Source organism: Nipponia nippon, unplaced genomic scaffold (assembly GCF_047370975.1).
Source record: "Nipponia nippon isolate SJK-2023a ecotype South Korea unplaced genomic scaffold, ASM4737097v1 scaffold_6, whole genome shotgun sequence".
NCBI lineage: Eukaryota > Metazoa > Chordata > Aves > Pelecaniformes > Threskiornithidae > Nipponia > Nipponia nippon.
In genome coordinates, this window is record NW_028262380.1 from 79,653,554 (window position 1) to 79,679,189 (window position 25,636).

Genomic DNA, 25,636 nt, shown 5'->3' on the forward strand with positions numbered 1-25,636 from the left:
TCAAACCAGCTGATAAATGTAGATACCTATCTTAGCATTTCCAAACTCTTAAATCATGAGACCGCCCACCAAGATCATGGCACTAGCTTATTTTGGATTGACAAGTCCAGTGCTTCCCAGAGCTATCCTAGTGCCACCCTCCCGTTCCAGTCCTTTTCTCAGTTCCAGCACTGCCCTGGTCCAGGTCCCTCATCCATGCGAGGAGCTGGCGCTGCCCTCCTTGGTCCCTCGCACACAGCCCACGGGGTTTCACAGAGGAGAGGCTGAGGTGCAACCAGCACCGAGTCCCTGCATGGCCCTTTGTGCTCCTGCTCTCCACCTCAGCCCTCGCTCCTTCTGCAGGAGGACCCACAGCAGGGGTGGGAATAGGACACGGACAGGTAGCCCCTGCCCAGCGGCCGCTGGCTGCCGCAGGAGCACGACGTGCCCACCCCCACCGGTGCTGCGCTAGCCTACTCGCACAAGGACGCACACGAACATACAGGACAGCCCAAAAGCCAAGCGCTGCCCGCTCTCGTGTTTGCTTTTAAATATTGAAATGGGGTTCATCTCACATAAGCGAGACATCTACTTTATTTTATAGGTGGTGAAGGGAAATAGCGCTTCTAGGACACCATTCACCGCATCACAAAGCGGACTGCTTAAATGAATGAGATTAATCTTGCCTCTTCCTCTCTATTGATTGTAAAAGGACAATAGACAACTCGGTCAGAGGGAGAGCTCAGCTGTATAGGTCTAAAATTAGGTGAGCTGAAAAGGAGATGACATTTTATCTCACAGCTATAGTTGTTGAAGCTGAGAGGGAGCTGGGAGGGTCTGAGGGAAGGTTTTGATTTTGGTTTGGTTTCCTAAAGTGATTTTTCTAGTTGTTATATTTCGACTAGGAGGACTCTTCAAAATGAGCTAGGGCAAACTAAATGCCAAATAAAAGGAATATTATGTGGGGTTTTTTGGCTTTTTTTTTTTGGGGGGGGGGGGGGGGGAATCAGTTACACACTTTGTTGCAAATTCACACTCTTAACTTTTAGCACTGATAATGCCAAAGATGACTAGTCTGATGGGAGTTTTGCATAAGTAAGGCTTGGTCAGAGAAGAATATCTAAATCAACCATTTGATAAAATCTTAGCTGTTAAAATGCATTAGAATTGGCTCATCATTAATTAAAAGATGACTTCATAACTTCTTGATCGAGCTAAACAAACATGAAATTGGTTTCAGGAGTTTTTCAAGGAAATGAGACAAATACCATCAAATCTGGAAAATTATTTCTTGTTCTTAGCTTTTCATTTAGAAAGAAAAGAATTAAGTCTTTCTAACTCTCAGCTCTGCAATAGCATCATGTCCTTAAAACACACTGGATATTGTTATACCTCAGTGTTATATTTTAAGTTTGAATGGGCATCACATTTCTGAGAGATCTCGTGTTCCATTGAAAACTGACATTTGAATTGACTTCATTATGTGTCATATAAAGATGAAATAACAGTATTTCAAAGTTCCATTCCTTCCACTTGTAATAGGACCCATCAGCACAGAATTTCTCTGGACCACCGTATCATAGAGGAGCCTTTGTGAACTAGCTGTAAATGATCTCCATTTCTTTTATGCCTTTCATATCGCTGACCACGTAATTGTTGGGATTCTTAAAGACCAGCAAAACAAATGCAATAAAAATGAAACATTTATTCATGGCAAGGGGGCTGTAACTGGGAAAGATAATGCTGGCCCTTCTTTCCTATTCATAAGCTACAGGATTCATCTCCACAATACCTCCATGTGCTGCAGACTGTAAATCAATAGGAGTTTGGCATACCGGAGGGCTGCAGCTGCAGTTTGCTCCCATTCCCCTGGAAATACGGATTCCTGCAGAGGTTTGAAGGAGCCTTGCCGCACCGAGGACCTGACCTACTGCCCGTGGAGACCAGTGGGAGTCTTCCTGTTAATTCCAGCAGACCCCGGTTGGCCCCCAAGAGCCGGTTTCATAGGGCACGGTCTGTGTGGTTCGAGCATCACATAGCCCTATCACTGCTGGAAATCCATCACTAGTTTGATTTCTATTACCGAGTAGTGATTTCTTCCCCCTACCTCTCTCGGTCGGTGCTCTGCCACGGTTGGAGCTGCAAGCCATCCCCCACCTCCAGCACCTCGCGAGGCTGCACCACTTCTGGGCTCGCCGTACCACACGGATCCCTCTCCCCTCCATCCTCCCGTCTCGCTGGCTACGAGAAATAAAAAACCCTACAGGCCAGACACGGGGTCTATGACAGCGTATTTGATGATTAAAGCAGGACTTCGGCCCTCAGAAAACCAAGCTCGTATAATCGAGGTTGTCTTTGAACAAGAAGCAATCGGAACGGAACCCAAAACCTTCTAAATTATGCATTGACCTCTCAAAGTCTAAAATAAAGTTGCCGGATTAACTGCTCATAGACGTTTCCTAATAAAACAGATTTTCTCTCTGATAGGGAATCAGACTGCCGAGTGTCCCCAAAACAAATTAAAATGGCGGAATTATAAATTCTTGGGAGAGGAAAGCGTTGCGTAATGAAAGCGCTGATGGGTCCGGACTCTCTGATGTGATAATAAGGCAGCGGGGACATGCCCTGAATACAAAAGCAGAAGCTGAATATTTTCTCCTCCTCCCTCCCATTCGTGTTAAAGTTTGAGTCAGCATAGTGCATCTGAAAAAGCACGCGACGGGCAGAGCCCGTGAGATGGGGGAAACATTGTTCAACTCCAGAATGATCGGCTGAGAATAAATTGGGTGCAGGGTGCTCATTTCCCCTGAGCTGGGCCACCTTAAAGTTAGACATCAAGTCCAAACTAGTCATTTAGTTTCCATCGGTAGCAAATTATGTTTATAATGGGTTTAAAATTGATGTTTATAATAGGTGTGTGAGCGTGTGACAGCTGCGTAAAACAGGTACAACATAGGTATATAAATCAGCAGAGACTAAGTGTCTAATTTTATTGTAGTTACGTAAGATGAAATCGGCCGCTGGTGTCAGGAGAAGCTCTCTTTGCACGTGCGATTTAGCTTTGCCATTCTAGCACTCGGATCGCAGTGCCACCTCTCTTATCACTAGATAGTCTCTCTCTCTCAAAGAGCTGAAATCTCATACGATCACCTCACTATATTTATCCTCATCGGTATCAGATCGTGAAACTTAGCTTTAACAGTTAGTCTGTCCATCGTTATATTTGTTCATACGTCTCTGCATAAACCTGCCAGGAATTGTTGGTGCAGAGACTTTTCTTTATTTGAGCGTATGTTCTTGGGAGAGGAATTTCCCTGTCAGACAACATTTCTTACATTGTCTTTATTTTCTCTTTTTTCCTTCCAGTTCATCCTTTTAGCGTGACTGCAAAGGTGTGGACCTGTCTATGGATTCGATTCCTCCATCACTATCCTATCTGGAAAAGCTACCAAAAATAAACAAGGATTTGCAAGCGACACAGATTCTGAAGTGTTCAGTGCTCCAGTGACTGGATAACTTTTATAAGACTTATTATCATTTCTGTAGTATTTCAAAACAAAAGACATCCTCTTGATAGAGCTGAGGAAAAACTTCACTGTCTTGCCCAAGATCTTTGTTTTTTTCTTTTTCTTTCCCCTCCTACGTGACGACAGCAAATCCAGTTGAACAAATACTTGGTGTTGAAGAAAAAGGAATCAAAATAAATTTTGATCACTCAGAGTATTTTTGTTGGGGGGTGGCGAGGGAGGTCAAAGTCTGTATTTGCTGGAATTGTTTTAAATAATTGATGTGCACACACCTTATTATTGGTTCTTCTCACTGCCGCAGAATAAACACTTCTGATGGTGTATTATAGAGAGCTTTTCTTCTTTTCATAAATCCTCGTTCCCATTTTCTGAGCCAAAATCTGCTCTTCAATAACCTCTGCCACATATTTCAAGTCGTGCGCTGACTCAGCTTCTCCTGCCTCAGCAACTCCTCGAGGCTTTCACCTGCCCTTGACACAGCGGCCCCGACGCCCTGGGATTTACAGCGCCCGCTCCACCAGCGCTGGGAACGCCATCGACCTCATCCTCTGCCTCCCTCCTCCTCCTCCTCCACCTCCCAGGCAGGGAACGTTAATTCAGGCAAGTCTGACACTTACGTGTTTGTTATGCTGCACTACGCGCATTTATGGGCCTGCCTTTCAAAAGTATTACCCGCCTGCACTCAATGAGAGGTGTGGATATTCAGACAGCCCTACGTAAGCTCTTTCTCTAATTATCACACCAGGCTTTTTCTCTGCTCTGTTTGAGGAATCTTAAAAGGACCTGATCTCAGCTGATGCAAATTGCCTTGAAGGTGGCTCAAACCGTGCGCTCAGAATGACGAGACACTGATTATTTTTTTCCCCTAAAATACCATAATGTTTCTACTTTTTATTAGGAAATATTAATATGTTTTACAGATCTAGGTCAGAATGATGTTAAATCATATTGGAGTCAAGGATTCTTAGTACAAACCTTACAGAACAGCAAATTATGCCTCACTAGAGCTTTTATCGTTAAGCAAATCAGAAAGGACATTACAGGCATCTTAATACCAGTTTTGGCTTCTTTCCAGATCCGCTTGACGCTTTCAGAGAAGGGCGATATGGTAGGTAAAATTTTCAGAATATTTTAGGACTTTAAGTCTATTTAAAAAAAAAAAAAAAGACTTGTAGGCCCTTAGAAACTAAAAAGCAATCGGCTTTCTGTCACAATTATTTGTTATCAATTGAGTCAGACAGGCACTTTTAAAAGCCCTCACAGACATTCACCTATCTGCTACTTTGGATCCCAAATGCCTTTACACATCTAAATGAAGAGATTACTGCGGGGGAAAAAAAAAAAAAAAATATATATATATATATATGGCTATATATATATAGCCAGTTTTTTTCCTGTCACTCACAGATCCCTGTCCTTTCTTGGCCACCTCTTGTATTTCCTTCTTATTCCCTGGGCGGGAAAGGAAGCCATGTGGAAATCATGTCTGAAACCCACCAGTGAACCTGAATGGGTTTTGCTTAAAACAGAAGTCTTACCAGGCTCAGTCAAGTTTCCCGCCTGAGTCTTATTTAGTAAAAGGCTGGCAGAGTTCTTCCAAAAATCTACCCCTTCTATTAAATTCATTACGGTTTGTATTTTCCCTTCTAGCTTCTGGAATCAGACTATTCCCTCCCAGACCACTGGGAACCCGGAGGCACTAAATAAACTTCCGAGCCCAGCCGTTTGTGAAAAGGGCTTTTTCTACATGCAGTTTGTGAGAGGAGAGGAAGACCACTTTTTCGTGCATGTAAATATCCAAATTCCAGTCAGAAATTGATTTATAGAGTTACAGAAATGAATTCTACATGTAATTTATACTCCTATTTCCATTCATGAAGAATTAAAGACTTCCTAGGGAAACCAGATTGATATTTGCATTTCAGTCAGCTGCAGCTGTTGGGTGGGGAGAAAAACATTTAAAATATCTAAATAAACCCATATCTGCCACTTTGGGTTTACAAAGCCGTTTGTCCCGATACAGCTAACTCTGACCAAACACGGGCTAGTTTTATAGGACTCCTGTTTCTTTGGGAACAGGAATGTGACAGGTGAATACACAAATCTGTTTTCATCACAGAAGGTCAACTAGTTTTATGAGCTGGTAGTTAGAATCGCCCTGGTTTTTTCAGAGGTTATTTTCAGCCAGAAGGAAGGTCGGCAGTGGGTGGAGTGGGATTCCTTAATCTAACTTGCAATTCCATAAAATGCTATGGGGGTTGAAAAATGTGCTTTATAATTTGGGAGATAATTGCATGCCATTCAATTGACTTTGTACTTGGTACTTTTCTAACTCTGGTGTACGCTATGCTGTCTCGCAGAACTTATCTGTCAGACACATTCCCTGTTGGGTAATTTAACTTCCCTTCGTAGTATGATCTGAACTACAAGAGCGAGCTGGATATTCGAGGGGATGAGTTTTTACATAACTTACTGTGAGGCAGATATTTATTTACAGAATTTTTAATTTTTTTTGCTTCACTGTGTTTGCCTTCGCCCGGGAATCATCTCGATATTAATCTGCATGCCCTCCAAAGACAGGCAATTCCCATTAACATCAATGACAATTAAATATTCTCATGAAGGAGACTAAACCCACCAACAGAAAATGTTATTTAATGACATTGGAGTTACAGCACATCTTCCTGCAGAGCTTTGTGTAATCGCACCAAGTAAGCAAAGAAAAATTGTTCTGCAATGTGAAGCGTTTAAAATTTCATAAGCAATCTGACTTAAAAAAAAAAAAAAAAAAAAAAAGAAAAGAAGCAAAAATCACCTTTCAGGTACGCCAGCACAACTAGGGACCGAAGTAACCCAGGGATTTTATTGATATGAAATTCCCCACGCACTACATAGCTGGAGAGATGTTCTGATCGAGATCCAAAGCCAAACTCGCTATTGCTCAGGTCCATTGCCAGGCAGGGATCCTGTGCCTTCCAGCAGCCCGAGGCGCATCTAGAACGGCACAACCCAGGCTCCTGGTTTAAGAGGTCCTACCTTGATTGCCCTGGCTATATTTGGCAGTCTGTGTCTTTGTTATCGAGTGATTACCCCCCATACAGTACCCAGATGTAAAAGTCACCGGAGCGGTTGGTTAACGCTCACGTCCAAAATCATGGACTGAAGGTGGATCCCCCTCCGCGAGGGGACCTCTGATCTGCTGCGCAGGGTTGGGCAGGAGATTAAAAGCCTATCAAGTCTCCGAGAGGTACCACATCTACTGCTGCATGAGATTTCTCTGCTGCACCTGGCAATAAAAACCAATATGAACCGAAGCAAGGGCTTTTTATACAGGAAAATAAAAATATGTATTGAAATAGTCGTCACTTATATTTGTTATACAGATATACAGGGCTCATGAATTTTTTATTTCAGGAGAAAGTTTTCTGTCTTAGATATTTGTTGGTTTGCCTCCTCCTAAAAGGCCTTCTTCCTTATTATACTGTAGCCCGCTTCCCCTCCATTTCTTCCTACCGACCCACCCTCCTGGGGGCTACTTCTTGTCAGCAGCAGCTATTATTTTACCTGTAAATTTCAATACCAACTGAATTTCTCTCTGTACTCATTTCTTCTGCCCCTAGCTTTCAGAGAGGAAAAAACACACATCTCCCAAGTAAGCGTCATCTTTCGTTTCCTAAACCATACTCGCTTTAATGACTTCTAAATATCCTAGTTAATTAAGACAACGTGCACTAGGAGCGTGCTGAGGTTTTCTTTGATGTTGCTAGCTTTTCTGCATTACTTGCACACTTTTTCTATCGTTCAGATGCCCAGTACCAATTCAGGGAAGGTCCTCAGTTGTAAAGCAAGGCACAGCTGGATGGCACCGTGTGTAAATCTGCCATCATTAAGTTGGGAGCTGCAGTTAAATTATAAATTGTCATCTTAAGTAGGAAGAACATTTTTATGGATCCCGGTTCATCCTCTGCAGACTTCAGCTATTTCCAGTAACTGCCACACAGAACATACTAAAATTTGTCAGCTGCTTGGAAGAGGAGAGAGTTGAGCCTAGAGACTTAATTCCCTTCAATCTTCTTAAAAGATATGATCCAATACCTCCAGATAAAAACATTGCCCGCTTAGGAAGATACAGGGAGGCAATCCAAAGCAGCCAGGACAATCAGAACGGACAAGCACCCTAGCACAACACTGGAACTCATTTTTCCAAAGGTCAGATGCACCGTCAGGAAGCCACCTCTTGTCTTCCCCTCCGCGTTAGATCGGGCTGAAGAAGAAATATTTCAAGGCTTGCCTGGATCGCTGTAGGAAGCTATAGCGTAAGTGCTGTAACACAGACCATGTTGTCGTGGTCTTTCTAAAGCCCGTTTCACAAGAAGCAAAATTTTTTTTCCCCCCACATGAGACAAGCCGCGATACAAAATTTTGACAGACGTGTTTTATATCGGTGACATCTTGCAATACTGTTTTTGCTCTGGCGTGGAAAACATCTGTATAACGGAGAATTTTTACGACCACGGGAGCCAGCTTGGCAGCCGAAGGTTTTAGTGTGGATCCTAAATCACCATTTCTGTAGTGCTGCAGATTTTCTTTTTCAGAATAGCACTATATTTTCATAAACCCCAAGTTCTTTTACTTAAGTCTTAGCACGGTCACATAACGGAGCCAACCACTAATCAGGCAGCGAGGTGAATTGTGCAACGAGAGAAAGCATCCAAAATCACAGGGTCGCACACTGAAAACCACACACTAACCACATGCTAATAACCGCATCCACTCCGGCCCCGTAGGAGAGGGGTGTGCAAGGACCAAGCAGCGATCCCACAGGAAAAAAAAAAAGGATCGGAGCTCTCCCGCTGCAACCGGTGAGAGAAAGCTACGCACAGCCTTTGAACCCCAAAAGGAACATGTTCACGCCCTGGGCTGGCAGAGAAGAACCCCCCAAGGCCCCAGCTGCTGTAGCGGGTCCTCTGCTCCACCATCACTGGTGGTTTTTGCAGACTGAGTCAATAAATGAGCTTAGAACAGAAACAGAAATCAGAAAACAAATGCTTCTTTTAAAGGGAAATCCTTAAAGAAGATAATAGTGTGTCCTCTTGGAAATTTAAGCTGTGTTTATAAAATTTATGCAAAGACCTGACTGGCTTTACAGGTCCGACTTGTCTGAAAAGTAGAGCTATTAGAAATTGTCAGAAAACTTCAGGCTGTGAAATTTATCACCCTTCTCTCTGCAGTCAGGTGCCGATACACCTGCACCTGGACCTGTCCGTGCTATTTTCACGGCAGTCACTACGCTGTTCCTTCGTAAATGAGAAATTAATTTTTGTCCTCCCTCAGAAAGACCAGCCCAGAGAATTAAGACCTGAGGAGAATGAAGTGAAGCATTTACCAACAGCTCACTCCTTGCTCTCTATTTCCATGTCTTCCGTAAGACATCATTTGACAAAATACGGAGCACTAAAGCAGAAATATCCTTTCCAGACTTGTCTTTCCCACGGACCTCTTTAATACTGGCACATTAAACACATTTTTATTTTACTCATTAAACAAGAAGAATTCCGGACACTTAACAGCGACACAATGAAGACATTATAAAATTTGGTAATGTGCAATAAAACTACTTTCATAAGTGCCCACCTCTAAGCACATCCATCTTCTGGTTTCTTCCAGTGATAAGTTTTGCACTCTTGCACCTTCAATTACAAAGCTTAAAGCCAATTTAAAATGACTCCTTTGTCCATAGATAATTCCATTTCATTTTGGCTGCCTTTTTCGTTTGCCAGCTGTTGATTAATTATCTTAATAATTTATTCCTTCATAGCTTTGCTGTTTTTCCAATAAAAGACAAGTTGAATTCCGGGGCAGATACCCATCCTCCTCCCGTGCAATAAAAGGGCAAAGGAAAACGCTACAGTTCTGTGTGCCCGAATTACAGAAATCTTCCCCAGAGGCTGAGCCCTGCAGGAGAACATCTTCTCGCACCTGAGTAGGAAAGCTAGGAGATCCAGTTTGGACTAGTCACCTCCTCTGCTGCACTGCTAATAATCATCACCATGGGTAGAGATGCGTTAATGAAGAGGAGACCGTAACGCCAGCAAGAAGTTCTCGAAAACCATAATGAAAAGGAAATGACTAACACATCCTGAAACAGAAAGCACTTCTGGGTGAGGGGATTTTGTCTATGGCAAAGAAAAAGTCGTGAGTCTTAGCAAACCATCTCAGGAAAACCAAGCCCCGCAATTGCCACGTTAGCACCAGCCGACAGACCTGATACGCGTGGCATTTCCCAAAGAAAAAAGCACATTCGAGTCTATCCTCACAGCAAAGAGGCTTTGTGAACTTTGTTAGGGGGTTAAGCTTGTGTCTAATTTAAGAGGCAAGTGCAATGTTTTATTTTAGCTACTGAGAGTCGGAGAAAATTGGTGGCAGCATGAAGTACGAGTCCTCAACAGAGGGAGTTCAGTGGCAGACAGATTAGATGCCCTACCTCAAGAGGTACTTTCACAGGGACTAGATCAGAGGAGCAATTGCCGCGTTTAAATACTCCACATTATTAAATGCTTTTGCAGTGTTGGAGGAGGGAGCTGGCTTCAGACACGAGCCAGCCTGCTGGAAGCAAAACCGGCTGGGCAGAGCTTCACCAGGGATTTCCACTGCTGTGGGAGCTCCTGGGGTCCACCGTGTGCATCACCCACGGAGCCACAGACAAGGGACAACCCTGGAGGTCCTGACCCATCCGGCAGCTTGCAGGAGGGTTTTTTTTGGTTGTAGACTTCCCGGGAAAGCCAAAGCTGGTTTCCTCCAGCAAGCTCTGCTCCTTCCAGGGTGAAACCTACGCTCTGTATGCCTCACTGTAATTAGCTCGATGAATCGCACCATCACTCACCAGCTTCCCAAAATAATCAAAACCCGTGGGAATCCAAATCTGATTTCAAAAATGCGTCTCTCAAGCTGGAATTATTCAGGGTATAAAAGTATAATCCTATTAAGGTGGCAGATTTTAAACGTTTTCCTTAGCCGCCAGAGCAAAGATGACAGCCAGCACAGTGATCGGATCCCTGCAGCGCAGTGGTCGGACCGGGCTGGGAATGCTTTGGAGGAGCCTCCTGAAAACCCAGCCATGTGGCTGTGGGTACAGCTGGGAGAGAAGGAGCACGGCCAGGTCTGCACTTCTAGCACCACGGGAAGGAGAAAATAGGGATCAAAGGAAAAAGCCACATGAATCTCGAAAATCCAAATCACCGCTTCAGGAATAAGAAGCATAACCCACTAAAATCCCTCAGCTGATCCCAAGAAGCCAGGATGACTCAAGGGTCTTGAATCATAGACCACGCAGGAAAATCCACTCCGCTGAATCGAGCTGAATGGAATAAAACTGAAATAAGGTGATTAGAACTGAAAATAACTGCATGTACTTGGAAAATTTTAAAGAGGTTTCTCAACTGCCTCAGCTGAAAGTTACCAGCTAAGTTAGATACAAATAACACAGGCCTCAAAGTCAGATCTTGTGCCCCAAAGCAGCTGTCAACTCAAACTGTAACAAGAGATCTAATGCCAAAAGTACCTTTTCCTTGCTTTGTCTCCTCCCAGCATTTATTGTTGGTGGGCAATGCAAGAACCACATTTTAATCATATAATTAACTTAATGTGCTAGAACACTATCTAGCACGTAGCTCTGACAAAAATTGTTTGAAAGCACTTGACCTGAACTACTTATTACGCTGCATTAGCTATTATTTTTCTGAAGACAGCATTCTAAACATTTTAGTATGAGTTTGTGAAATAACTAAATAAAATCTCTCTCTTAAATCTGTGGGCTCCTCCCCACGCATTCACGTACACTGAATATCGGCTGGACAAAACCCCTGTAAACGGCGCATTTACAAGACGCACAAATCGGATAACTTCACCAACTTCGTCTGCATTTAATACCGTGCATTTCCTAGCATCGTGCAACCCAGCATGGGTCATAAACAACATTTTCCATAAAGCACTGAATTTAGGCACCGGGCAACATTTTCCCTTGCTCTAACTCTATTTGACTGTCACGGAGCTGCACAATGCACAAATTTGGCCCAGTGTTTCTAAAACTGTGATTTTCTTGTCCGCTGACGCACCTCGCATGCAGCAGAACTACCAAACACTTTCTGTTTCTCCCACCCCGGCAGAGAGACCTCTCCGTAACACAGCTCCGCTTTGGACGCGGCAGTTCTTTCACTTGTCCAAAGACTTTTTTTTTTTCCCTTATCCTCACACCAATTTTTATGCTTTACACAAAGTCCAGCAGATCTGCCCTGCTCTCCCGGGCACCCGGCTCTCCGAAAAGGGTCAAGTGCTGCTGCTGCTTCCATCTCTGCTAACAAAGCTGCGTTCACAGTGGAAAAAAAAAGGTCAAAAACAAGCTCATCACCAATCATAAAATGCTGCTATTAAAAGAAAAAGGGGAGGTGGGGAAAGCTTTACCAAGACATTAGCTAGAATTTAGCCAAATTTAGCTAGAAATTAACACGCTATTCAACTTTTGCTTTCTTTGCACCTCTAAATATCTTGCAAATGTTTAACAGCAGATTTCCAGAATAACCTTTTACTTTTTTAGACTTGTGATGAATATTTCTTTATGCAAGGGAAGAATGGAAACTGGGATAACTGTATGTATTTTTGCTGCGAGAAAACAAAAATCGGGAGCCAAAACCCAAGATGGCCCTTTTTGTGTGTACACACGTGGGCAGCTGCAGGTGTGCCAAACTTTCGAAAAGCTGGTTTCCCTTGAAGGGCCTAAAAACCTACTGGTCAAATCTGAGAATTTCAACCGTTGTCGTTTGAGAGAGGCATGTCTGAAGCAGACCAAGGACTGGGGGGAAAACAAACAAACCAACCAACCTGAAGATCATCTACACCCTGCGACACGTGTTGCGAGTAGACAACTTTCAAGATGCTTTGATTGCGTCCGTATTATCGTGTACCATTACACTAAGCAATATGAAATAGATGGGATTTACATTTACAGAACGAAAATGAAGAAAAAAGACGCGATAAAGATTAGCACAATGGCAATATGCTCTATGTTAAAAGGACCTGCCAGAGGAAAACTTGCGTCCTCAGCCAGCGCAGAGCCCCGCGGAGGTGGCTGTGGTCCCACAGCCTGGCCACAGGCCAGCCACCCACCCCGTCACCAGCCAAGACTGCCGCATCACCGGCAGGGGCCACCGAGTGGTCCAGGCACCTACCCCAGCACCCTGCCAGCCTCCGGGTCTCACTGGTCGCTGTCAGCTCCCCCTTATTTTCTACGCCTTGGGGCACATCTGCGGTGACAAGCCTAAAGAGCAAAACCCTGTCGAATGATGTACGGCACTGTGGATTTTGAACCACTTTGGAAGGTGGGCACCATCTGGGACAGGTCTCCAGGGAACCACATCCAACCTTTCGGCGATGCAGATGGGACTGTTCCTTGTCAGATTTCACAATATTAGAATAAAAGTTCACCCGCCAGGAGCCCCGTAGGTGCTGAGTTTGAGAGGTTAAAAATAAGATTCCTCCAGATGCAAAGTTCCCCCGTGTGTCAGCCTTAATTTCACTACCAGCCTAGCAGCAAAGGAGGCACTTTTAATTAAGTGCAAGTATGGAAAACTGAGTTTGAGGAACAAGGAGGAATAGGATTATTATAATCCAATGAGACATAATTAAATGCAGAAATCAAAGGCTCTTAGTGGCACAGAACTTGTTAGAGCCTTGAAGTGGGTATTTGCACTTTAATCTGACATGCTGCAGCTTCTTCAAAAAACAAAGCTTTTTCAGAAGGAATGAAACGATGACAGAGACGTTCGTAAATCATTGAGAAAAAAGGCAAAATGAGCAAAAAAAATCAAAATAAAAAAAAACGCTTTTAGGATTTGCGGTCGGTGTTGAAATTAATGAATATGTGGTCCAAAATGGATCGTAACAAAGATGAGAATGTCTTGAAAAAGGTCGTTTCTAACTTTGTGCTTTTCTGGGTAGAAACAGCTCCCAAGATACTTCAGCTGCTTTTATTCCCTGATAAGACAGTTGATTTTTAGTAGCTGAAGCGGTCAGATCGGGGAATACAGAGGGGCCGTGAAAGAGCAATGCTTTGCCCTGGGAACGGCGATGATGACGTTTCAGGGAGGACACTATGACGGGAGATGATGTAATTTCAAGCGGGCTGTGCTGTAGACCCGAGTCCTGTTGGGATCAAACCTTCTTAATGCAATTATATACCTTTCTTACCCTTTTTTGGAGAGGAGTAGGGGAGGTTACGGCTGAAGCTGGATTGCTGTTCATGTCCCACCAAAAGCTGTCCCTCACACAGAGCGCAAAGCAAACGAGAGTTACTTCGTCCAGATGTGCGAGGAGGATTCTCCCATGAGGGAAAAAACGTCTGTCATTCTATGGGATTAAACAAAGCTTTGATTTTTCATAGCTGTGTTACCACTTAAAATGCAACGGCTCAAATTCCCCTTTCTCTCACGGACACGACGCCATGGACATCATTATCATGCATGTGTGTGTATACGGGCTTTTCCACTATGCGTTTCCGAAACGGCATGAAGCGGCCCAGAGTCCCCTGAGCCAGCGATCCCACCCTCCTCCATTTCCCCAGCCTTGGATCAAGGCCTAGGCAGGGACGGCGCGACCAAGAGTTTTGTTTCTGCAAAGGCGATTCGAGGGACTGCCTGGGAAGCGGAGAATTTGGGACATAAAGTGATGGGAAACTCGGTGCTCAAGAGTTGTTTCACACAGGGCTGGAGGGTGATTTAAAACAGGGTTGCTGCGTGCCCGCCTCTGCATCCGCAGGGAAAAAGGTTGAAACGAACACGAGAAGAGTAATCAACAGTAATTCTTCAGGAGTCTATCATTAAATTTGTCATTAAACAGAGTCTGCAGCTACCTGCCTGCCCAGCCACCAGCAGCAGCAAGTTGTGCGCGCCGTGTAATGGCATTTTGATAGACTGTCTTTCCCGCAGCCTTCCTGAGATTGGGCTGCATAATTTACACCACCAGCGCAGCATTGCCTCACTGTTATTTGAGCAGCGAGACCCTTGTCCTGGCGTGATTAGACTGTGATGAATTGGATGCCTGCCCGTGGAGTCAGGGTATGCCGACGGGGCCGATTGCCAAGTGCCTGCGACACGGCGCAGGGCTCACCGTCCCCGGCCAAACAGCCTGGGGGGCCGTGCTGATTTATCCTACCTCACCTACAGCGTGAAAAAGCAGCCACCCTTTTTATTTTGTATTTATTGTAGGGAAAAAAGCCAGGGTGGGGGGATTAAAATGAAAGCAAAGCATTATTCAGAGCTTATTTGCGACCCCAGCAGAGGATGGGTACCTCTCCGGGGGCGTGAAACCTCTCAGGAAATTTCCACAGGATTCATCCTGGTTTTTCCCGAGCCCTATCCCAAACACGAACCTCTTCCCACAACCGGATCTGTCTGGGATCCGCAGAAGAGGGGCTGTCCCTGAGCCCCCTGTCCCCCAACGCCTCACCCCCTCTCCCTCCCTCGCCACAGACACAACCGCTCGCTTCAGAGACAGCCGCTAGCACCGCTCAAAGTACGATTACGGCACGTGGTATTTATGAGAGGAGAGAATAATGCATATTTTAAAAGGGAATACAAGAAAAAACGCACGCTCTCCAGGCAGGCTGCCCAGAGCACACGCTGAAAGGGTTTTTACCCAGGTGGTAACCCACAGCCATACACGTGCTCACAAATGCCACGCAAGAGATTCACCAGTAGCTCCGTTTTGAAGGATAAAGCTGATTTGGGGAAGGCTTTTTAGGTTTTGGTTGATTGCAATTATCCTCCGCAAGGGTGATTATTTTGACAGATGGAGTGCGGTTCCTCACCCCTGGCTGGTTCCAGCTTTTTCTTTTAATCCCAGAGTTCAACTCAGTCAAAGGAAGTGATTCATTCAGCTTCAGCAGCAGCCTCTCATTCACCCAGACTTCCGAATTCCTCCTAACACTTCACCGTTTTCAGCGTACGCATGTAAAAACCAAAATGAGGTGATTTCAGCAGGTCTTAGAAGACCACCCGCTTGATAGACAGGTTCGTTATTACAGGCTCACAGAAAACACCACTGGCAGCCCCTACTCGCAACCTATGGAAATGCAGAAACTGCTTTTTTTCCCCCCCCCAAGAGACATGGGTTTGTTTTTTTTTTTTTTTTTACGGATGCCTTTCCACTCACGAGTGGCACCAAAGCCCTCCTATGCACAGCCCTGCCAGCTGGGGCCAGTGCTACCCACCGTGGGGACGCGGCCACTTCTCACGCCACCTCACAGCCATCGCCGGCCCGCTATCTGGCCACAGGGCCACGACTACGCCGGACGGCCACAGCCAGACCCGGAGGCACAGAGGATTTGATGGGGGGGTGGAGGGGTGCGAGGGCAGGGACGCAGGGATGCTCCGGCCGAGCGCCGGCGGCAGGCCCAGCCAGGAGCGCAGGACTGTAAAATGAGATTTAAGGACATTGCCGCAACCCCCTTGAAAGGCATTGTCCGTACCGCTGCTTCCTTAGATGATTAATGTGGCTCACTCTGGCCAGAAGCACACGCTGGCTCAGAGATCTCCCCTGGCCAGGGGATGATGCTGCGAAGCTCACTAACTTATCAGAGACACAGTTATTTTTTCTGAGCATAATTTTCTCCATAGGGACAAAAACTTTAGCCGATGTAACTCAGTGAACGGCCACACAGCCACACACGTTTCCATTGGGAACTTCTCAGTGACAGGCAATATTTCATGGGGAACCAGGAATCAGGGCACAAAGCTTCAGCTCTTCCCTTCCTAAGACCTCGCCAGGCAAGTCGCTCACTTCTCCGGGCTTCATCCCCTCTCTAACCTGATTTACTATTTGTATTGCTGCAGAGCTGCGATCCCCAGACGTGAACTCCTTTTTGATAGGCAAAGGCCAAACTCACATCCAAGAGAGAGGGCCTCTTTTCCAAAGAGCGCCTGGTTTCTGAAACCTGGCTTTTTAATTTGGGGATGCATGGACCAGCCTGCTGGTGCACCCCAGGCACTACAGGTAATTCAAAGGATAAGACGAAGTCAAGGTTTTCTTTCTTCTCCCAAAGAAGCTATTTAAAACAAACAAAAAAGCTCAATTTAACAAAACCTAAGAAAACGTTAACAAAATAATCAAATTATGACCTCCATATACATACGCATCATGGGATAATTTTCAGTTTCCAACATATGCACTGGACCGGCAGAAAAAGGAGGTAGCATTAACTGCAGCTGGCTTTATAAAAAGATGCTATGGCACGCTATGAATCTTGACAGATCATACGGTAATTCTTCGCTGACAAGCAAGAGGTGTACCTGAAGAACAAGCTTTGTTTTATAGATGTCCCTTAGTAAGCTCCCTTGTTTTCTTTCCCTTCTCGGAAAAAGAGCGGGCGTTAAGGAGCTGATGCCGCACTCGCTGCTCCGATCGCTGCTGTCCCCTACGAACATCTCACCCAAGAGCAAGGACAAGCAGCGGGTGCCTGACACAGCTGGGAGCAGCACTGAGGCTTCAGGGTGTTGTGCTGGTGTCGAGCAACAGAACAACACTTGGGTGTCAACCCTCTTCCCACCCCCCCCCGGCATTAACTGTAATAACTAAGTTTTATTAAAGATATCAAGCTCGGAATATTCCGCTTCTTTCATTGGTGTCCTTCAGTTATCACAGAGCTTCTCCAAAAGGCGAGAGGCGCTTGCTGATGGAAACAATTCAAGCTTCTGCAGCGTAATTCAGAAGATAAAGCAGAGACGAGCGTCCTTGAGCGGGTGGCCTTCCTGCTCGCCTAATTCGGCAATATGCTGAGCACACCCGGCGAGCCCGCGCTCCGAGAGCCTCTGCATTTTGAGTGGGAAAAATGGTGCCAAATAAAGGTCTCGAGTGTTTGCAGAAATAAGGTTAGGTCCTGCCGCTGCAGAAGGCTGTGGTACACAGCTCCCACTTTCCATAGCAATGAAAAGTAATTCAATTCCTTTTTTCAATAATTCAATACTAAAACAAACATTGATTAGATTAATAAAAGAATTTCAGGAGCCGTCTTTTCAGGTTTGTTTGGGATTTTTCTCTCTTTTGGCATACTTTCCCTTTTAGCTGTCACCCCAGTTTTCTCTCCTCCCAAAACAGAAGAGAGGACAAAAAGTCAAATAAAAAATGTATTAGATTCTCCCACTCTCTGAAAAAATAAAAGAAGACCCAACATTCCCAAGCTCTTGCCACCTTTTTTTCATCTTCTCAGAAGAGAGAAATAGAGAAGAAAAACAGGGCATTTCTTTCCTTTTAACAGGCTCACAGACAGAACGGTAATACACAAAAATTTATCGTCATCCCTTTCTTAGCAGCTGGTAATCAATATCCCTGAAGAAGTGTTTCCTATTGATCTCTAAGCTCTTGTATCCTTCTGCTGGCGTCAACACTACATACAAGGATCCTGGGTGGTGTATAAACAGAAAATAAAGGGCAATATGTCTGTTGTGATATATTGATTAACTAGCTATAAAACCATTTTGGAAGAGTTATCCGTAGGTGCCTGTCTTTTGTTGATGTCGAAGGCATGGTACTTTGGTTGGAAGCACCTTTGATACTTACGGAGATCTGTTATTTAGGGAAGACACAGCTCTGGGAATAAATACCATGGCTCATTTTAGCTGACTGAGTATCGAACAGATTTTTTCTTTTGCAAGCTTTGTTTGGAGCGTGAGATACAGTCTCTCTCTGATTGTGGAAAATCTCCTCTCCTCACCAAATGATACTGACAGGTTTACACTGAAGTACTCGGCTGATCTGTGACTACAGATGTGCACTGCATTTATTTTTTTTCTTTAAAATCTGTAAGACTATGCCCACACCAGAGCACTTGGAAATGGGTACAACCGTCTCCTGCGCCCCAGGAGGCACAACCACACCACCAGTGCACGCACTGGTCCAAGAAAATCCACGGGCTTACGTGCATCACCAAGTACTGCTTCTACTGAGCAATATCATTATCCTAATGATAAAAATCTACCCACCTGGCACAAGCAATTTGACGCTGAACTTAACGCTGATCAAAAAGCTTTGCTCCTTTTCGAAACTACAGGATGACAGTTCAGTTAGCTAAGCCCTCATCATCGGAGAGGACGCCTGCAGCAAACCATAGAAGCTACAGCTTTGTCGTAATACATCAGAAAAGCCGCGGGGCTAACGGGGGTGGAAGTCTCTCCCACCGCAGATCCACTAAAATGAATGGGGAGACAGCCGCACAGCTTCACGGACACGCCGACGTGGGCAGAAAGGAAAGGACCACTCCACGAACTCAGATATTTAAAAGTGCTCCTCCCACAGGGCTGTTCAGAGCCCTTTTCTATTAGAAAAGGGAAACCAGCAGGAATTTACCCATGGCTATCAGGAAAAACAGAGGGCAAACGTGCCCTCATAAGAAGACTTTTCCTCCACTCCCCTTGCTCGGGCTTAAATCTTTATAAAGCTAGCTCAGCTTGCTAAGGAGGTAGCCATCTTCTTGTACAGAGGCGCCTTAACTCTTCTGTCTCCACCTTTAAGAGCTTAAATACTCTCAGTAGCAAAGACCTGTGCCTTCTTTCCTAACCAAATTTTTTCAGGTTCAAATGCATTTCCTTCCCCTTTTTTTTTTTTGATGAACTGAGTATTTTAAATATATTTCATGTAAGATAAGAGAGGTAGCAGTAAGTAGAGCAGAGCTAAAAAGCCACATATACCTTCTACTCTCACTCTCAGGTAAGAAGCTCCACAGTGCCACCTTGCCCATTTATTTTGCAGCAGCAAGAGGCACCGGAGAATCGGACCATTTTCCTCCAGTCTCACCAAGCATCCTGGTGCTGCAACCGAGGCACAAACACGAAGCCTTCCTCCCCCAGGGAGCGGACGCGCCTCTGGGACTACAGCGTAGCGCTGTTACAGCTTCTGGGCACATGCAGCTCTCCGCCAAAAGGAGGGGAAAACTGTTGGCTTAACCGAAAACCAGTACTCAGCTATAAATTAATCCATATGGCCCAGATTCACATATGAGTTTTGCTGCTTTAATTCCTGCTTAGATTACTAACGATTACTAATGATCACTTCTTCCTCCAGCAGCAGGCGATAACACAGGAAAGCCGGCAGTACCAACTCTGAAGGCCACCCAAGCACACCGGGAGCCACATTTACGCACAGAAGAGCTTCCCTCCTAGCAGCAAAGCACCTGGACTTACACAAACCTACCCTCTTATTAACGAGCCTTTTTAATATTATTCCTGTTAAATCCCTGCTACACCTTTTGCTGGGTGACCTGCCTCGGTTTCCCCGTAAGCACCTTGGATATGCAAATCCAGGCTCCTAACTTCTAAAAGAGATTTGCCCTTCCTAAACCAGCCCCCATATCCTTCAGGAACAGCCACATCTTTCCAATAAGAGCTGTGCATTACACACATGCTCCCCTCCCCATACTAAACATATAAATAAATTCTAAAAAAAAGAAAAAAACAAAGACAGACACACATGACACCCCCAAAAAAGGACACTTACCTTTCTACCAACCAGCCCTGGTGCAGACAACAAACTTTCCCCTTTCAGCCCAGGGAATTAATTGCCAGGGTGGCGTTCCCAGGATTATAAAAGCTTTCAGGTGCCGCCATCAGCCAGCTTTCTCCTGTTGTAAGCACATATGCTTTTTCAGCTGTGTTGACTTGTGAGAGGAGGAGGGTAAAAAGTACCCAGGGGACTCTGAGAGCTACCGAGTATGGCATTTATATATTTTATATATATATATCTATATATATATTACAAGGGAGCAGGGGAGAGCAGCCACACGCACAGTTTATGACCTAAAATCTTGTTATGGGCAGGCTCCATGTATTCTCCAGGTGTGAAATGTGGTGGTTTATGGACTTTCACCACAGAGTTCGCCTCCCTCCAGCCTCCAAACCCTCCTCTGCCACCCTCCCTGAAAGCCACTGCCATGCAGCTATAGATGGTCACTATGCAAATCTGGGAAGCTGAAAGCATAGCTTAGTTTAACATTAAAACCCAGCAAAGTAACACAAGGCAGTGAAATAATTACGGGTCAGGCTGTGTTACTCATTGTCATAAAGAGTATGGAAAAAATCAAAGTTTCCAATGTGTCACACAAGAGGGAGACAGGATTTAGGTCCAGCCTGTGCGGAAGCGCAAAGCCGTGCCTACAAGGGGCGGCACCGGAGAAGGGCTCCGTGCAGCGTGGCTAACCGGTCACGTATAATTCGACAGAGTACGTATTCAGTATGGCATTTATGGGTAGCAACAGCACGGTGGAGCTTCCCGGGTTTGCCGAGTGCAGCATTTATTGTATTCATTGAATTCCCTGGTTTTATATGGGACTCCTAGTAACAATTTCATTCCAGCCCTCGCATATTAACATACCCAGAATTGCCTAGCGTGGGTTTTCAGCACTACAGAGATGTGAAAGACAATACCACTCACATTTAGAGTGGCGCAAAGGAAAACAATAATACTGATATTACAAATAGCTTAATGTGGAAGTAATATCCAGCGCAGAACAAAAAAGCCATTAAAATGTCACCGAGCCTCCTCAGGTGCAAGCAAAGAATCAGAAACCCAGCACCGAAAAGGGCCTCGGCAGCTCGCCAGGCACCCGTCGGCCACAGCAGCGGGACCAGCTACACGCTGGTTTTCACTGGCAGCCGGCAGCCCAATCCTGGTTTTGTAAGCCCTCTGCAAAGGCTGTTTAGCAGCATCTCCGAGCAGCCTGTTCCCTGTCTTATTACCCCCCAGCAAGTTCTCCCTAAGATCCCACCGGCACACTGGGGCGACAGGAGGGTGGGCTGCAGAGGAGCTGCCGCTTTGCCCACCCGCGTCCTGAAGACCGCCGAGGGGGGACTGCATGGCCGCTAGCCCTCCGCTCCACCCTCTCCAATTTCTCGATAAATTCAGCTCATGACTCCTCACTGTTCTCCAGTATCCGCAGAAAACAGCTCATTTTTGTCTATTTTATTACAGCCTTTTACATAACGTTACCCCTTCCAGCCTTCCTCTCTCTCCCTGCACGTTGCTCCTTCCCTGATAAAAATCAACTGATTTTCTTCAGTCTTTCCTTCACCATAATTTCTAAACTTGATTTTCCAGCCACCCCACAGTGATGGGACAACCAACGAATACCAGACTCAGGCTTCACTTTTCAAGGGAGTGATCCTCATGCTATAGGCTGCTATAGGATGTTTGATCACAGGTCCAGGCACTCCTGACTTTTTTTTTTTTTTTTTTACAGATATCACTGCCACATCCCTTGGCAGCAATGTTGTTCGTGGCCATTCTTAATGTAATTTAGTGCCGACAGGCAGGCAAGACATTGAATTAAAGCTGGAAAGGATTTATCGCTGGCCATTAGGTTAAGCAGAGCACGATACCCTGTAGAAGTAGTTTGTTCTGGTGAATAGGTGCTGCAAAGAAGACAAGAATACCAGCCCCAGCACTGATTTCCGAGTCACTTCATATTTTGGTCCTCTGTCCCCTCGTTGCACATCTGCCTAGGGTTTCTGGGGACAGGAGCTGTCCCCGATATGAGTTTCACAGGGCTGAAATAACAGGGTCACAGAACCCATCGCCCAAGGTAGATAACTCTATTAATGAGAAGACTGAACTCTTAAAATCCTTAATAGAGACAACACTTTTGCAAAATGTCACCGACAGCAATGTGAATACCAGCTTTACAGGGTGGGTGTAATCAGAACAGAAATGCCCGTTGCCTTAGTCACTGTTAGTGTGAGGATACCCTTCCTCACCCTGTCCGACTGGCAGTGGTACCAGCTACATTCTTCATCGCAGCTGGGGCCAGTGGCATGACCACGTACCCAGCACTCCTCTTTAGAAAATTGCTTGCCATCTTGCCGGGCTTTAGCATTAGGAACAGAAACTTTCCACAACAGATGTTTCTCCAGAACACTTTTGCAGTGGGGAAGAGGGATATTGGAACTAAAACACTGTCGTCCTCCCAACAGCAAAGCTATGCATGGCTTTTGCAACTCTTCATTCAGATAGAAGGGTAGATGTCCCTGCTCACGCAGCCTGCGGCTGCATTTTGGGCTGTGAGCTACACGAAGCAAAGTTCTCTGAAAAATGCACTCCCTATTTGATACTCAAAATGAATCAACTCGTTTCGACACTTGATTTCTTATCAGTGCACTGTGAGTAACAGTAGCCATTGTCAAACAAAAGTAGTCAGTGTATACAGCGAGTATCGCTTGCCAGGGCGTTCACGTACCGCTGTGATGCTTCAGTCGCTGCGGTGTGGCGTCATGTATTTGAGTACATTCACCACCGGGAAGGCCCTGGGGAAATCGTTCCCTTTGTAGCAAATTCACACTCGCTTACGGGTTCCTCGTCCTTCTGAGCACGGAGGAAGCTCGGACACAATGCACCCAATGAAATCTTTAATTACCTAATTGCAACCTATTATATACAAGTAAGGAAACCAAACTACAATTGCTCAATCAATCTTAATGCTGAATTTCTTCACTTCTCGTGTTGGACTTGGTAGCTTCCATTATTTTTTAAGGCACAGCGCACGTACGCAGAATAAACAAATATATAAATTAACCACTTAGCACACGAATAACTAGAATTCCTGTAACTTCAGAAGCGCATTTCTGGTTCTACAAGATTTCCAGTGATGGAAGACTGCTGGATTGCCACCCTTTCCTCTTACAATAAATGGCACAGCATTCTGCATCCTGGCCGTGACCTTCAGGACATGCTCCCGGCCACCGCGCTGGCCCCCCCACATCCAGCAGGAAGCTCCCAGCTGGAAGCACAGACCTAGGGATGGGCAAGCATAAACATGACCGACCTGGATTTGGGGAAATACAAGAACATGGGGCAGCAACATTCTTAGTCCTCGTACCCAGTTCGTGTCCAGCCATTGCACTTGCTGCTCTGACTGTAAAAAGCACTGAGCGACTTCATACATTTTCAACTCATTCGAGAAAATTGCCCTCAAGCCGTTAGTTTGCATTGCAAATCGCACTGAGCAACGAGAAGCATACATTATGTGTGTCCGACACACCTCCGACTATGCCAAAGGTGCTGAACAGCTTCTGCCTCTCACACCTTCCCCTTCATTTAAAAGAGACTTTGAAAAATTGCAAGCAGGTGGAAGCCAACAAACTAGCATGTACCGGATGATGAAGCAAAGGCCTTGATAAATCCAGTTCCTCTGGGCCAGGCAACATATGCTGAGTTATAAAATTCACAAAAAACCACTGAGGATAGTTTCAAAATTAATATCAGGACCAGGGTCCTCATGACTATCCGGGGCACCAATTCTGTCCTAAACACAGAGGAAAGAACATCAGGTCATAGTAGTAATCTGTTTTAACCTGGCAGCACCCATCACCACCCAGCTGCATCCTCAGGCCAGGAGACCCAACCCAAGACCTTGGGGGAGATCCATGGCCACTGAGTACAGGCCGAGTCCAAAAGGACTGTATTTCCATTTTGTGGGTGGGGAAATGGGACAGTACCGGGGGAAAAGTCACACCGGAGGTCAAGAAAATCAGTGTCCTGTGGTCTTAATTCAGTGTCTTGTGGTCTTAATTCAGTATGCCAACTGCCCTGGTGCCTGAAAACACACTTTGTGCTCCTCAAGCACTTTCCACGGGAAGAGGTATTGCTGCCTCAGCAGGGAAACAGTGCAGGAAGAAGGAAGGTCACTTCCAGCAGGGAAAATTCATTCCCCAGAAGTTACCATGGTACAAACACAAGTCCAAAACAATGAGAAACTAGTGCTGGGAAAGAGTCTGCAGAAACATACAAGAAGCAAATAAGCTAACTTCAATGCGTTTCTTCCTCTAACTCCAGCCAGACTTGCGATTTTCACCTATACCGAACACCACGCAACGGGTGTTTTCATCTCAACTAAACATTCCTTAATATCACCACACTGCTTTTAACCCTCCCCCTTGAAGCAGGGCTCCAGACTTACTGGACTCTCAGCAAGGGTCATTATCTCATACATCAAAATGGTCTTTTTGTCTTACGCCTTCCCCCCACCTCCTCCCGCTCTCCCTGCTGGTAAGCGCTCTCAGCAGCATGCGGAATTCCCGGGAGCAGGAATGGGTGCTGATAACAAAACCGGCACGATGTAGCGTTCGGTCTGCGAGAGCAGGCTGAAGAGCCGAAAGGGATCCCCGGCGCTGGGAGAGGCATCCCAGGCGCGGAGGGCGGAACGGCTCAGAAGTGAGTCCTTTAGAGGTGCAGGAGGTGACTCTGCATCCGCATCTTTGCAGCCCTCGCTCCCTTTAGTGTCTTCTCCATCAAAACCAGGACAAACAGACAAGCGTTGCTCCCACTACGCTATCTATACTACACAGTATAGAAAGATTCAGCATATAATCAACAGGCGTTAAATGACTAATAGCCTGGAGAGTCAAATAAGGTCAAAAAGGTGACCGAAGGGTTGCTGCCACTTCATCATACCTACCGTTCAAAAGCACCTACCCACTTAGAATGTGCACATACTCCAGGCTGCATAGCCACTACAGACTTATAACATCTGTTAATCATTTATATACTACTTATACATATGTTCATGTCACGTTTCATCATAAGGTTAATAGCAACAATCTGTTCTTGCTTTGAGACTGTGGGGATGTGCTCAGCAAAATCAACTCAAAGGGCAGGGAAAATGTGCCCAAACATTTCCTACTGAAAGATTGCTCTCTTAGTAGGAAGGTCAATTCTCCGGGGCAATGCTAGAGAAGATAGCTATCTTTTTTATGCCCTTTAAAAAAATTCCACAAGCAGGAAGGACATAAAATCTTGAAACTTATTTCATGAAAGGCTGTACCTGGCTGATATGGCATTAAACTGGTGAGCTTCAAGACAGTTAATGAATCTTAATATACATCCAGAGGACTACAGATGTATCTATGTACTCATTATCTACCCACAAATAAAGCAGCAAAATCTTGCCTTGTTTCACTGCTGGTTTGTGGGTAATAAATAAATATCTAACTCAGAGTGCTTACGAGGGTAAGAGCTAGCTCGTATCTCAAAACACTTGCACAGGGAATCACACGTCATGAGTTCAATGTGCTCATTTCCTGAAGTGCTGCATCTGAAAA

General features: G+C 45.3%; 1 protein-coding gene across 1 annotated transcript in view; it reads left to right on the forward strand.

Annotated features, from left to right (window-relative positions):
* The window catches only part of NDST4 (N-deacetylase and N-sulfotransferase 4), a 153,401-nt gene extending 149,569 nt beyond the window's left edge, over nucleotides 1–3,832 (forward strand). Inside the window, exon 16 of the mRNA XM_009472365.2 lies at nucleotides 3,346–3,832. The gene's annotated coding sequence lies outside the window, so the exon portion shown is untranslated. The remainder of the gene's footprint in view (nucleotides 1–3,345) is intronic.
* Nucleotides 3,833–25,636: the final 21,804 nt, after the last annotated feature.